This window comes from Patella vulgata, chromosome 2 (genome assembly GCF_932274485.2).
Source record: "Patella vulgata chromosome 2, xgPatVulg1.2, whole genome shotgun sequence".
Taxonomy (NCBI): Eukaryota; Metazoa; Mollusca; class Gastropoda; family Patellidae; genus Patella; species Patella vulgata.
Window position 1 is genome coordinate 62826150 of NC_065880.2, and position 14427 is coordinate 62840576.

At 36.1% G+C, this 14427-nt stretch overlaps 1 long non-coding RNA gene across 1 annotated transcript in view; it reads left to right on the top strand.

The window, feature by feature from the left end:
- Nucleotides 1-13290, top strand: part of LOC126811260 (uncharacterized) — a 30310-nt gene extending 17020 nt beyond the window's left edge. Inside the window, exon 3 of the long non-coding RNA XR_007675475.2 lies at nt 13122-13290. This is a non-coding gene — a long non-coding RNA (uncharacterized LOC126811260). The remainder of the gene's footprint in view (nt 1-13121) is intronic.
- Nucleotides 13291-14427: the final 1137 nt, after the last annotated feature.

The window sequence follows — 14427 nt, forward strand, 5'->3', positions numbered from 1 at the left end:
TACGGTCTGCTCCCCAGTCAGTATTTGATAAGACTCTCGATATGTTGAGGGCTTTCAGACATTTCTTTTTTAGGTTTTTAATGTGGGAGATAAATGACAATTTCTTATCAAATATCAGCTCCAGAAATTTGGTTTCATCCACAAATGGAAGGCGGTTGCCATCCAAGAAAATTTCTGGATCAGGATGCAAACCACGTTTCTGACAGAAATGCATGCAGACAGTCTTGGATTTCGAAAAACGAAATCCATTTTCGGTTGCCCATTGTTGAAGTGAATTCAAACAAAGCTGCAACTTACGTTCGATTATCCGCATGTCTGTAGAACCATAGCACATCTGAAAGTCACCAACATAAAGAGCGCCGTTTGTACCCGGTTTAAGGCACGCTGGGATAGTATTAATTTTAATTGCAAACAATGTTGGAGATAAAATACTTCCCTGAGGAACCCCCATTTCCTGGGGAAATGGGTCAGAGAATATTGATCCCAGTCGTACCTTAAATGACCTATCTTCCAGGAAATTTTTAATGAAGATAGGTAAGCGACCTCGTAGGCCGAGGTTATGGAGGTCGCGCATGATACCATGTTTCCATGTAGTATCATATGCTTTCTCCAGATCAAAAAATATTGCAACTACATGTAAATGTTGCTTCTGGTTGAAAGCGTCCCTGACGAACGTTTCAAATCTGACGAGATGATCAAGAATGCTCCTTTGGAACCGAAATCCACATTGGAGGTCTGTAATGAGGTTGTTGTACTCAGGGTACCAAACAAGCCTTCGATTGATCAATCTCTCCACGGTTTTGCAAATACAGCTAGTTAAAGCGATCGGGCGATAGTTGGTAGGATTCGTATGATCTTTACCCGGTTTAGAGATGGGAATTATTGTGGCTTCATGCCACGAAAGAGGGAAATTCCCATCAACTCAAATTGGGTTAAAAAGATCCAATGAGATTAATAGTGTTGGAAAAGGTAAATGTTTTAATATCTGGCAATGAATTTCATCTGGACCAGTTGTAGTGTCCCGAGCGCTTTAGCGAATCACGAAGCTCTGCAATGGAAAAAGCATCATTGTAACATTCATCATTACGGGACTTGAAGTTAGGTCGCCTTTTCTCCTGCTGTTGCTTAATGCCCCGAAAGGCATCAGAGGAGGAATTGGATGATGAATTGAATGAAAAAGTACTGGCAAGAGAATTAGCAATATCAGGAAATGTTGTTAAGGTGGTATTATCAACATTGAGATGGTTAACTGATAAAGCACTACTTTTATCTTTAATCCTACGAATCCTATCCCATGCCGACTTAGATGTGGTACGGGAATTGATCCAAACTAGTGTTTAAAGTAAAAATGAAAATTGTCTAATCACCGGAAGTAGTCACGATAGGTATCCAAAGTTTGACAAAATTCAGAAAAATGGGTGCCTGTGCGGAAATTATTTATTGTTCGATTTGTATAAAACAAAGTTCATATGCTCTGTTGTCTCAATGGTCATTTTTTTTGTTACCGATAGTGTTATCTTTCGGCACCGGAAGTGGCATAATTTTACCAAAAACTACAATTTTGACAGTTAGGTACCATTTTTCAAAAGCAAATATTATTTTTTTTAAAACTCATATAACTAAAAGAGTGTGCCCTTTAAAGGCGCAAAAAACGCTGAGCTTAGTTTTTTTTAATTTCGATTTCATTTTCGAGCAAATTCGATTTAGAGGCGAAAAAAGGTCTAAAATTAACCTCTTTACAACCCATTCAGGCTTTTCAAATATCTACGTAACTTTTATAACCTTGTAGCTATAATCCAAACGAAGAAAATGTATGTTAAAATTAGTTTGTAATATAAGCAGTTGCCTAGAAATGGGCAATTTTGTTTAAGTCCCCGCTTTCGTTATTTTGCCTGTAAATAGTCAATTATTATTGGATTTTTATTTAAAAAAAAGACATAAAGGATTTTTCTGAAACTTCAGGAATATAAAGTCGAAGGATGAAACTAGTCATTAAAGTAAAAATAAAAAATTTCTATTCACCGGAAGTGGTAAAAAAAAATGCCAAAACTTGGACAAAATTCAGAAAAATGGGTGCCTGTATCAATTGTGTTCTTGTTGTTTAGTTAAAGTTTTATATCGTTTAATAGCCAATCGAATTGTCTATCAGATGGTACTTCAGCGACAAGTTTCTATCAAAAAATAAAAAAAGTTATGTGACTTTGAAAAGTAAGGTATTTTGCGATTTCGAGCAACTTTAGACGCATGTTTCTAGAAAACGCCCCCAATTTTTTTTTTAAAAAAAACTTTCTCAATCGAGAGGCTAATGGGTACTCTGTTGTGTGAAACTCCTGTATCATTTTTTGAAATGTCAGGGGTGGCCGAAAACGTCGTATTTTTACGATTTGGAGCATTTTTAGAGGTCTATTTCTCGAAAAGTCAACATACTATTTTTTGGAACTTCTTCTACAGAGAGGCCTATCAGTAGTGTTATATATAAAACCATTGTACAACAGTTCCAAATTTCAGGAGTAGGAAAACAAAGGGATCGAAAATTGAACACGGCACCTTTCATTGTTAAGCGAAACATCAGGTGGGATACAATCTGTACGTTTTGTCAACGTATAGAGTCTATGCAAGAGTGCTTTTATCAGTGATGATATTTGAACTGAAATTATTTCAACTATGAGTGTTTTCTTCTTTCCAAAATATGGGTATAGTGACCCTGTAACAGAAATAGTTTATAGCTTTGTGTAATAATTAGCCTTTGAATTAATATTGTTGCTTCTGTGTTAAAATTATCTTATACCGGTAATCATCTGGACAGAAATCGGCGGCTCGCGCTGTTTATAAGAAAGTCCAATTTGTTAAGCGTTTGCAGTAGTATCGTACAATGGTATCGAATATTGCACCTTTGATAAAAAGGCATGACGTTGTTTGAGCATGGACTCTATCTGTAATTAATGTTAATTTTTTATTAGTGACGTCAAATCTTTCACGTGCACGAAACCAGAAAATTGGCGATATTTCATTGAATATTCAATCAATTTTTGAACCAGTTACATATTTGAGTAGCTGACATGAACGCGATTCCGAAGTCCCGTGTACACATTGGTGTGACCGTAAAAGATCCCTTGGCGGTTGGAATTCTATATAAAAGAAGACTAGCGCCGCTGTACGAGCATGTTTAGAGATCATTTCCGGAATAAAATATGGTTTATTTTTTTTTATTTCAATAATTCGCTTGCGCGTAGGGGTCTTTAGCAGTTAGAGGAAACCGGTGAAAACCCACGAGGTTGGACAGGCAGCATAATGTATGTATATAAGAAACATTTATTCCTACTGGCGATTTACAATCAGTCCCAAAGGTTAACCTACCGTGTAATTTACAGCCAGCATAACGTATCTATATAAGAGACATCTATTCCTACTGGCGATTTTCAAATATTGCATGAAGAAATTCAAATCATAAGAACATAAACAGGACTAATACATAGTATCATGTTGATTATAAAAGTACAATGTATATATTGGTTACACTATATATGTCACAAAACAACAATCATTAGATAATAATAATTATTTACTAATTATATTAATCATTTTAAGAGGTAGGAGTTATCCGTTGTTTAATTTAACAGGGCCATTATTCACGAAAACTTAACCGAAATTTTAAAAAATACTGCAACTTCATTGGATATATGCAAATTGATTTTACTGGTCAGCCAATCGAATTGCAGTATTTCTTAAAATTTCGATTGTATCTTAGTTTAAGTTTTCGCGAATAAGGGTCCTGTTATTAATTACCCTGGTTAGAAAGGTACGAACACCCACGACACCTACGATATTTCTGAAACGTCGTTACTATGAAGTCGACGGACCAAACCAGTCCATGAACTATAAATGAAAATCCTCTAATCACCGGAAGTGGTCAAGAAAGGTATTCAAAATTTGACAAAATTCTGAAAAATGGGTGCCTGTGCGCCAATTGCGATGTATCAATTGATTGTTTACCGAGTACTTAAAGTATTATGTCGTATGATAGCCACGTGAATTATCTACGAGATGGTGCTATAACAACAAGATTTTATTGCCAACTAAAACATTTATGGGACTTTGAAAAGTAAAGTTAAGTTTAAACCCATATTTCTCGGAAAAGCCGCCAATGATTTTTTTCAAACTTGCTCAATCGAGATTCTACTGGGTAGTGTATTGTGTGAAACCTTTGTACAATTTTTCTAATTGTCATGGGTAGCCGGAAAAAGAGATCAAAAATTGAAAACAGCGTATTTTTACGAGTTGGAGCAGGTATATGGGTCAATATCTGAGTTATGCTAGAGTGTGGGGGGGGGGTTTGGGGGGGGGGGGGGTGGGGGGAGTGGAGGTGATAGTCTTTTGTCATATATCTGGCGATCGTGTGACGCCTTGGTGACGGTGAAAGCCTTCAGCATTGCGCGCAATTCTAGTTAGGCTTTCAAGTTAAATTCTAGTTAAATGTAATACGAAATTTGTGCGCATAGCGGAAATGATTCAAATCTTTAACGTGCACAAAAATTGAAAATCGGCCCTAATTCTGTTAATTCTCAACCGATTTTTCTGTCATGCATCTGGTGATCGTGTGACGCCTTAGCACGATGAAAGCCTTCAGTCTTGCAAGCAAGTCTAGTTAGGCTTTCACCTTCGGTGAAAGACTATTGTTATTACTAAGATTAATATTATTATTATTATATATTTTTTATTGGGGGAAGCTAGATCTCAGCAACTATAAGAGATAGAGGTCTGAAGTTTGGTTTTCTGTCGGGAAAATGGGTGGTGGTTAGTGCTTAAATGTAAAACGAAATTTGTGCACATAGCGGAAATGCCTCAAATCTTTAACGTGCACAAAAATTGTAAATCGGCTCTAATTCTGTTAATTCTCAACAGATTTTTCTGATATTTACATTTTTGGATAGCTGGAGACATTTCTGAGCAGATAGCAGTTCAAAATCGTCGAATTTAAAAACTTTGTCGCTTTCATTTTTTTGGTGAAAATTGGTAAATTTTTAAAATTTTCGAAAATCTGTATTTCTTGGAATGTTTCAATTTTGATTACAATTTTAGATAGCTGGTGTCGATCCGATTCCAACGATATAAGTTTTGTTTTGAAATTCTGATTTTGATTTTGGTCGATTTTTTGCGATTTTTAGTCAAAATTTAATAACTCTAAAACGGCTCCAACGATTTTTTTGAAACTTCAATACTATGAAGTCATAGGAGAAAACTAGTGCTTAAACTATAAATTAAAATCCTCTAATCACCGGAAGTGGTCAAGAAAAGTACCCAAACTTTGACAAAATTCTGAAAAACAGGTGCCTGTGCGGAAAATGAGATGTATCCATTGTGTTTTTGCCGATTAGTTAAAGTTTTAAATCTTTTAATAGCCCATTGCATTGTCTATCAGATGGTACTAAAGCGACAAGTTTCTATCAAATATTGAAAAAGTTACAGGACTTTGAAAAGTAAGGTTTTTTACGATTTCGAGCAAATTTAGTCGCCATTTTCTCGAAAAATAAGTATATTTGTTTCTTTTAAACTTTGTCAATCGAGAGTCTAATTTGTAGTCTTTTGTTTGAAACCATTATATCATTTTTAGAAATGTCAGGGGTAGCCGAAAAAAGAGATCGAAAAAAAATCGAAAACGTCGTATTTTTACGATTTGGAGCATTTTTAGAGGTCTATTTCTCGAAAAGTCAACATAATATTTTTTTGAAACTTCTTCTACAGAGAGGCCTATCAGTAGTATTATATATAAAAGCATTGTACAACAGTTCCAAATTTCAGGAGTAGGAGAACAAAGGGATCGAAAATTGAACACGGCACCTTTCATTGTTAAGCGAAACATAAGGGGGATACAATCTGTACGTTTTGTCAACGTATAGAGCCTATTCAAGAGTGCTTTTATCAGTGATGATATTTGAACTGAAATTATTTCAACTATGAGTGTTGTCTTCTATCCAAAATATGGGTTTAGTGACCCTGTAACAGAAATAGTTGATTGCTGTGTGTAATAATTAGTCTTTGAATTAATATTCTTGCTTCTTTGTCAAAATTATCTTATACCGGTAATCATCTGAACAAAAATCGACGGCTCGCGCTGTTTATAACAAAATCAAATTTGTTAAGCGGTTGCAGTAGTATCGTACAGTAGTATCGGATATTGCACATAAAAGGCTTGACGTTGTTTGATCATGGACTCTATCTGTAATTAATAATAAATTTTTATTATTGACGTCAAATCTTTAACGTGCACAAAACCAGAAAATTGGCGATATTTCTTTGAATATTCAATCAATTTTTGAACCAGTTACATATTTGAGTAGCTAACATGAACGCGATTCCGAAGTCTCTTGTACACAGTGATGTGACCGTAAAAGATCCCTTGGCGGTTGGAATTCTATATAAAAGAAGACTAGCGCCGCTGTACGAGCATGTTTAGAGGTCTAATTCTCAAAAAGGCAATGTTAGGGTGACCCACCATAAATAAATATCTCCAAATATCTCGACAATTACGCCACAATATTTATATATATGCCAAGCCTCAAATCAGTTTCACACAATTATAGTCACTAAATAAACGATCATGTTGTACTTAATAAGCTATGACCATTAATCATCTATAAATAATAGACTGAAAACTGGTTCCAAGTTGCGTCCATAACATCCAGACACTTTTGAGTAAAAGATAGGTTACGTGCCCTTGTTTTGAAATTAGTCTCGCTTAACCAGTCTATCGACCATTCTACGTCTGATTGACAGGTCGGGATAATCAAGACTACTTTTTTACGAAACATAACAGAAAGCTAGAACAAGAAATTGAATTTAGAAATAAGCACTTTAGACAACTCAACAATTGTTTTAAGAAACTTGTAAAAGTAAAATGAAACTACTGCTAGTATCATGTTCCTGCTAAAGAAAGTGATTCAGAGATAGTATTTGTACTAAACCAAAAGATGCCGCTCTTAACGGTACAGTTAATGATAAAGCAATTTAAAAAATAAAACAAACGTAATTACTAAAGCTGCTGTAATAACCAAGAAGCTAAATTTTACTGCTATTCAAAATCGTCAACAATAGATTTTTTACGGCTATAATAGTTGATATATTTGTAGAGAATTGCACGTGCCATGGCTATTTATCGACTCAAAGCGAGTGCGGGGTAGTCAGAAATCAGTTCGAGACACGCAACTGAAGCGTGCACATTTAGCCGTGTCGAGACCAACTTTCTGTAAAGTGCACGGGTCACCCTAGCAATGTAATATTTTTGGGGGAACTCCTTCTATAGAGACTAATTGATATATATGTATATGAAAAGAGAGAGAGAGAGAGAAATGGGGTTTAACGTCCACTCGACACAAACTAGGTCATTTCGGGACTAACATATGGTTTATTTCAATAATTCGCTTGTGCGTAGGGGTCTTTAGCAGTGGGAGGAAACCGGAGGACCCGGAGAAAACCCACGAGGTTGGACAGGCGACCCTAATCCTTGTCACGTACAACCGGGGAATCGAAACCCCACCAGTTGATTCAATGACAGACCGTATGATACAGCGCAGTCCCAACGGCTAGCCTACCGTGCAAATACCAGTCAGCATAATTTATCTATGTAATAGACATTTATTCCTACTGGCGATTTACAAATATTGCATGAAGAAATTCAAATCAGAAGAACATAAACACGACTAATACACAGTATCATATTGATTATAAAAGTACAATGTACATATTGGTTACACTATATATGTCACAAAACAACAATCATTAGATAATAATAATTATTTACTAATTATATAAATCATTTTAAGAGGTAGGAGTTATCCATTGTTTAATTTAACGGTTATATAATTACCCTGGTTAGAAAGGTACGAACAGAGAGAGAGAGAGAGAGAAATGGGGTTTAACGTCCACTCGACACAAACTAGGTCATTTCGGGACCAACATACGGTTTAATTTTATTTACATAATTCGCTTGCGCGTAGGGGTCTTTAGCAGTGGGAGGAAACCGGAGGACCCGGAGAAAACCCACGAGGTTGGACAGGCGCCCCTACTCCTTGCCACGTACAACCGGGGATTCGAAACCACGCCAGTCGACTCAATGACAGACTGTATGATACAGCGCGCGCACGCTACCATTCAGCCATCCAACCCCCCCAGGTACGAACAATTAAGGTATTTAAACAAATGATTACGAAAGAACATAACACTATAGACTTCTATGATAAGACATATAATACACGTTTAATATATACTATTCAAAAAAAGTAGGGGATATTTGATTTTTAAGTGTTATTAAAGTCACCTAATGAAACTGACGAAGAAACAAATGACAAAATGAAATGAAGTTCACATTCATCGATTTATTCCAAATGATCGTTAGACTAAGTAATGCACAGACTGACCATTATAAGGGTAAAATGATACCCGGGGTCAAACAGCAAAGTTACCACAGCATCACAACCAAGTCAGTAACGGGTAAATCCTCCTCTGTTTGCCAAACAAGCATTGATCCGACGTGGCATAGTCCTAATGAGACGTCTAAGGTCATTTTGGTCCAGATTGTCCCATTCCTGCTGCAACGCAGCAGCAAGTTCTTGGACATTGGCAGGACGTTGTTGACGTTGACGTAACCTCTGTCCAAGCATGTCCCAGACATGCTCGATGGGGGAGAGGTCGGGACTCAGTGCTGGCCAAGGTAATGTGGTGATGTTCTGTTGTTGGAGGTAACCTGTAACGATCCTGGCCCTGTGACATCTTGCGTTGTCATCCTGGAAGATGAAACGGCGGCCATGACGTCGTGCGAACGACGGCACAACATGGACTGCCAAGATGTTGTCCCGGTAGTACTGGCCTGTAACACGCCCTGCAACAACATGTAAAGCCGTTCTTCCAGCAACAGTGATGCCTCCCCACACCATAACAGAACCACCCCCAAATCGATCATGTCTGATGACGACGCCACACCCTCCTACGTCTGTCCAAAAAATCAACAGTGAACCTTGACTCATCTGAAAACATCACATTGCTCCAGCGTCGATTATCCCAGAGTTGACGATCCCTACACCAACGACGTCTTGCCTGAATGTGATGATCTCTCAAACAAGGGATCACGCGAGGACGTCGGGCGCGAAGGTGACCCCTATGCAGTCGATTCCGAATCGTCTGGCCACTCACTCTCACACCAGTGTCTGTTTGAAGACGAGCGCTGATCTGATTTGCTGTGATGACACGATTTCTCAAGGCCAAGGTACGGATAAATCGATCCTGGGCTTGAGTTGTCGCCCTTGGTCGACCTGAGCGTGGTCTGTCCTGTACAGATTGTGTATCACGGTATCTGGACCATAGCCTGCTTATGACAGACTGAGAAACATTCATCGTCCGCGCCACAACCGCCTGTGTTGTGCCGATCTGTAGCATGCCAAGGGCACGTAACCTTTCATTTTGGGTAAGCCGACGCATATCAAAATTTGTTTTCTGGTCACTAAAACAATTAAACTGATGTTTCCACCCTGGAATTCAATGCCACAATGACTGTAACATTCAAAGTCAGAGTCGTGCAAATCTTGTGTTGGACCCCCATGATGATCCCAAGCATCACCTGCATTCCATGCGGTAGCTATTGGTGCGTTTGGGCGTCACATGTAACTGGAAATGTTTCTTCTGTTAGGTTCTATAGTGACTTTTTTCGTAGTCATTTGCATATTTTAGTATTATGCCCCCAAAATCAAATATCCCCTACTTTTTTTGAATATATATATAAATGACAATGTCCTACGCTAACAAATAATGAAATATGATAGTATCAGTAAATATAAAAAAAACAAAGTAGTCGCGAACATCCTGGCTCTTGACTGCTTCAGTTGTTTGATCCTGGACTCTGTCTGTAAGTAATAGTAAACTTTTACATGTTAGTGACGTCAAATCTTTAACGTTCACGAAACCAGAAAATTGGCGATATTTAATTTTTGAACCAGTTACATATTTCAGTAACTGACATGAACCCGATTCCGAAGTCCCGCATACACATTGGTGTGACTGTAAAAGATCCCTTGGCAGTTGGAATTGTGACGCCTTGGCACGGTGAAAGCCTTCAGTCTTGCAAGCAAGTCTAGTGATGATTGTTTTTACCCAAAAAAAAATCATCAAACACGTTGGCCGATTTATTTTCCACTTGAGTATAACTCAGAAACTACTAGTCGGATCAGTCCGATATCTTTGGTTTTACAGGAAAGATGTAAATGCGACAATGCGAAATGTCCAAAAGCACCGAAATTGTTTTTTTTTTTAAATATTGCCGTTATATTAACAATAATTGCCGGATTTTAACATTTGATATATTTTGACATAGCCAGAGACAAGGCACATAGCTACGGGTCTTTAGATTTTTTGATTTTCGATGAATCTTTGGAGATATTAGGCGCCAAATTTTGAAAATTTAAATTTTGACATAAAATTTTTTATTAATGAATATTTCTTTCTGGTATTTTATCCAGGGCTAAAGGGTCATTTGATTTGAGCAAAAATGTCAACAATTTTTGTCTAGATTATTTTGCTTGCCCGCCATTGACTAATTCAGTTTTTCGCTCCTAGATTGATTATTTATTGTTCGATTTGTTTAAAACTAAGTTCATATGCCCCTTTTTCCAAAATGTCATTTTTTTCTTAACGATAGAGGTATCTGTCGGCACCGGAAGTGACATAATTGTAGCAAAAACTATAATTTTGACAGTTCGGTACCACTTTTTGAAAGCAAATATTATTTTTTCAAAATTTGATATTACCAAAAGGATGCGCCATGCAAAGGCGCACAAAACATCGGACTCAGTTTTTTTAATTTCTATATCATTTTCGGGCTATTTCAATTAAAAGGTGAAAAACGGTGTAAAATTAAGCTATTTACAACCCATTCAGTGTCTTCATATTTTAAAATATTTCTTCGTAACTTTCATAAACTTGTAGCAATAATCCATACGAAGAGAATGTACGTGAAAATGAGTTTGTAATATGAGCAGTTGCCGAGAAATGGGCAATTTTGCATGAGTCACTATTTACGCTAGTTTGCCGGTAAAAGAGTCAATTACTATTGGATTTTCATAAAAGTGACACCATTTTAACTAGGTCAAACCAATTTAACATTTTCAGTGTCACCGGAAATGACGTAATTTGGGCAAAAACTGTATTTATAGCCTCCGAAACAAACAATTTATTCAAATGAGTCGTATTTGTTATTTGTTTAAAATTTTGATATTTGATTCAAATCAACTAATAGAATGAACCCATACGGTCATATAGATATCACAAAATGGTTTCTACCTTGTTCAATTGCGCATAAATAGACGACTTTCAACAGGTAACTTTTCAAGTTTTTTTGTCCATAAGGTTTTGTCAAGGTTTTTGGTCCATACAAGTGTCAATTATTATTATACGATTTTCATAAAATTGTCACCACGTGATACGTAATGCCATTTACGATTTCATTCAAGTAATTTAAGATTTTCATTATCACCGGAAGTAACGTCATTTTGGCAAAAACTGTATTTTTAGCCTTTAAAACAGGTATTTTCTTCAAATAAGTCCGATTTGTAATGTTTTTAAAATTATGATATTTGATTCCAATCAACAAATAGATTTAACCCATACGATCATACAGATACCAAAAAATGGTTTCTAACTTGTACGGTTGCAGAGAAATAGACGATTTTCTACAGGTCACTACAAGGATTTTGGTCTATGAAAGTGGCAATTATTATTCGATTTACATAAAATTTTCACCATGTGATGCCTTATGCCATTTCCGATTTCATAAAACTAATTTAACACTTTCATTATCACCGGAAGTAATGTAATTTTGTCAGGATCACTTACATGTAACAAATGTACACAACGAATTGATATTGCAGGATTTGGTTGATTCTGCGTACATTTTATTTGATGTGTGCAATCCTTATATGGAAACCTGTTTAATGGTTTCATCGGTACCGGAAATGACATATGTTCAAGGGTAACGGGGCACCGGTGAAACCCGTCATTACTGCGTCGCAGTTCTAGTTTATCTATCTTTTTACAAATCATCATAACCCCAAAAACATATGAGTAAATACTATGCTTATGGCTTGTCTAGTACTATTGGTCATTAGGTATTCTAATACCAAGAAATTGGTCATTTTAAACCATTGTAGGCGTACACGAAGATATTTTCTTTATAGATATGAAGTGGTTTTTTTTGGTCTCCGAATTATTTGAAAATAGTATAATTTATACTTGAATCATATGGTAAATCTTGGGATTCTAATTTGGGACGTCATCCAAATGGTTAAAATGACTTACAATAAAATAAACTTGTGGACCGTAGCTGTATTTCGAATGCTATGAAAAGAAAATGAATGAGACTTGTTTTTTATTGTGAATGTTGGTATGTTCAAATTATGTGACCCGGGCCATTGGCAATATTATCATTATTCCAAATATATCTATATATGTCGCAATAGATCTAACAACGTAGCCCTAATCAATGTTTGTTAATGTCGTGATTTTAAATAAGGAGAGGGTAACGACTGCCCTAAGTTAAAATTGATTTTAGTTAAATTAAAACTGTCACTAAAATAGTTTTGTGAAACGCCACTATTTTAAGTTAGAATGAAATTTTAACTTAAAATATTGTTTCAGTGGATTTTATCTAAAATGCTTAAAATCGTTTTGTGAAACTCATCTATCTTTAGTTAGGATGAAATTTTAGTTAAAGACGATTTTAAGGAGATTTCAGTTTTTGTGAAACAGGGCCCTGGTATTCAAAGTTGAAGCTTACATGTATACGAAATTTTGGATGCAATGATAGCAATTTGGAGCATTGCTGCCGGACCGATTTGAAAATAAATGGATTGTGGTATTCCGGGTTGTGCTGATTTTACTCTGCTTCGGTGTGTGTGTGTGGCGGGGGGTGGGGGGGTAATGATAGAATTATTATTAAGGATTTTTAACAACTACGGTACGGTAAGCACTTTCTGTATTGCATTTATATGTAAAACCACACAGCTTCCCACATTCAAAAGCCAATTCTTGAAATGTGGGCGTATAAAAGATACAGACTAGAAAGTATATTATATTTTCAGGTCTAAGTGTAATTTCTCGACCATTAGATCAACATCGTGAAAAGAGAAAAATATTTCAATTATGTGGATTGATTAATTTCTACACAGAAAGATCATGTTGGGACTATAATGATTATGGTTGTTTCTCTGGATTAGGTAACTCCGGCCAATTCTTGAAATGTGGGCGTATAAAAGATACAGACTAGAAAGTATATTGTATTTTCAGGTCTAAGTGTAATTTCTCGACCATTAGATCAACATCGTGAAAAGAGAACAATATTTCAATTATGTGAATTAATTAATTTCTACACAGAAAGATCATGTTGGGACTATGATGATTATGGTTGTTTCTCTCTTAATTAGGTAACTCCGGCCAATTCTTGAAATGTGGGCGTATAAAAGATACAGACTAGAAAGTATATTATATTTTCAGGTCTAAGTGTAATTTCTCGACCATTAGATCAACATCGTGAAAAGAGAACAATATTTCAATTATGTGGATTGATTAATTTCTACACAGAAAGATCATGTTGGGATTATAATGATTATGGTTGTTTCTGTGGATTAGGTAACTCCGGCCATAAACCAGTTGATGATGCAGATGCGTAAGTGTTCTTTATGTGACATCAGTATGTGAGCTAGTGATTTGAACATCTAAATGATGCAAACTACTTACCGTTCTTTCAAAAGTAATGTTCGTTTAATTACAGATAGTTATTTTAAAAGCTTTTTTATGTTTCAGATGTTGTAGAAAGCATGATAACTGTTATGGCAGCCTGGCGTGTTACTGGTATATTCCACAATGGACTGGTTATGAAATACAATGCAATAATTCAACATGTACTTGTTTAGGTAATAACAATATTTAAATGTAGGTCTAAATGACAAAACAAAAAAAACGAAAATATATAGATTACAAATTCGTACTCTTTAGCGTAAATATGCGAAAACGTTTACCAGAATAGCGACAAAGCTAGTTTATAACTCAAATTTTGTTTATTGCGTCTGTTTATGCGAAGGAGAACTCTGTCACGAGACTCACATTTATCACGAGGGCCACAAACGCTAGATGTGAGCAGCATACAAATAATATAATAGGTTGAGAAACATGCGGGCTATTATTATAATAATTGCGTTACAGATTAGCTTAATGTATTAGTATGAGAAGTTCATGCCATGTAACTCTGCACGATTACAGATTTTAATAATTCAACTGGGTACTTCTCTCTTGCAGATGATGCCCAAACCAACGCCTGTGCTCGATCAGTTTGTGAATGCGATGTAAATTTGGCATCGTGTCTAAAAGACGCTGGTGAAACTTTTAGTG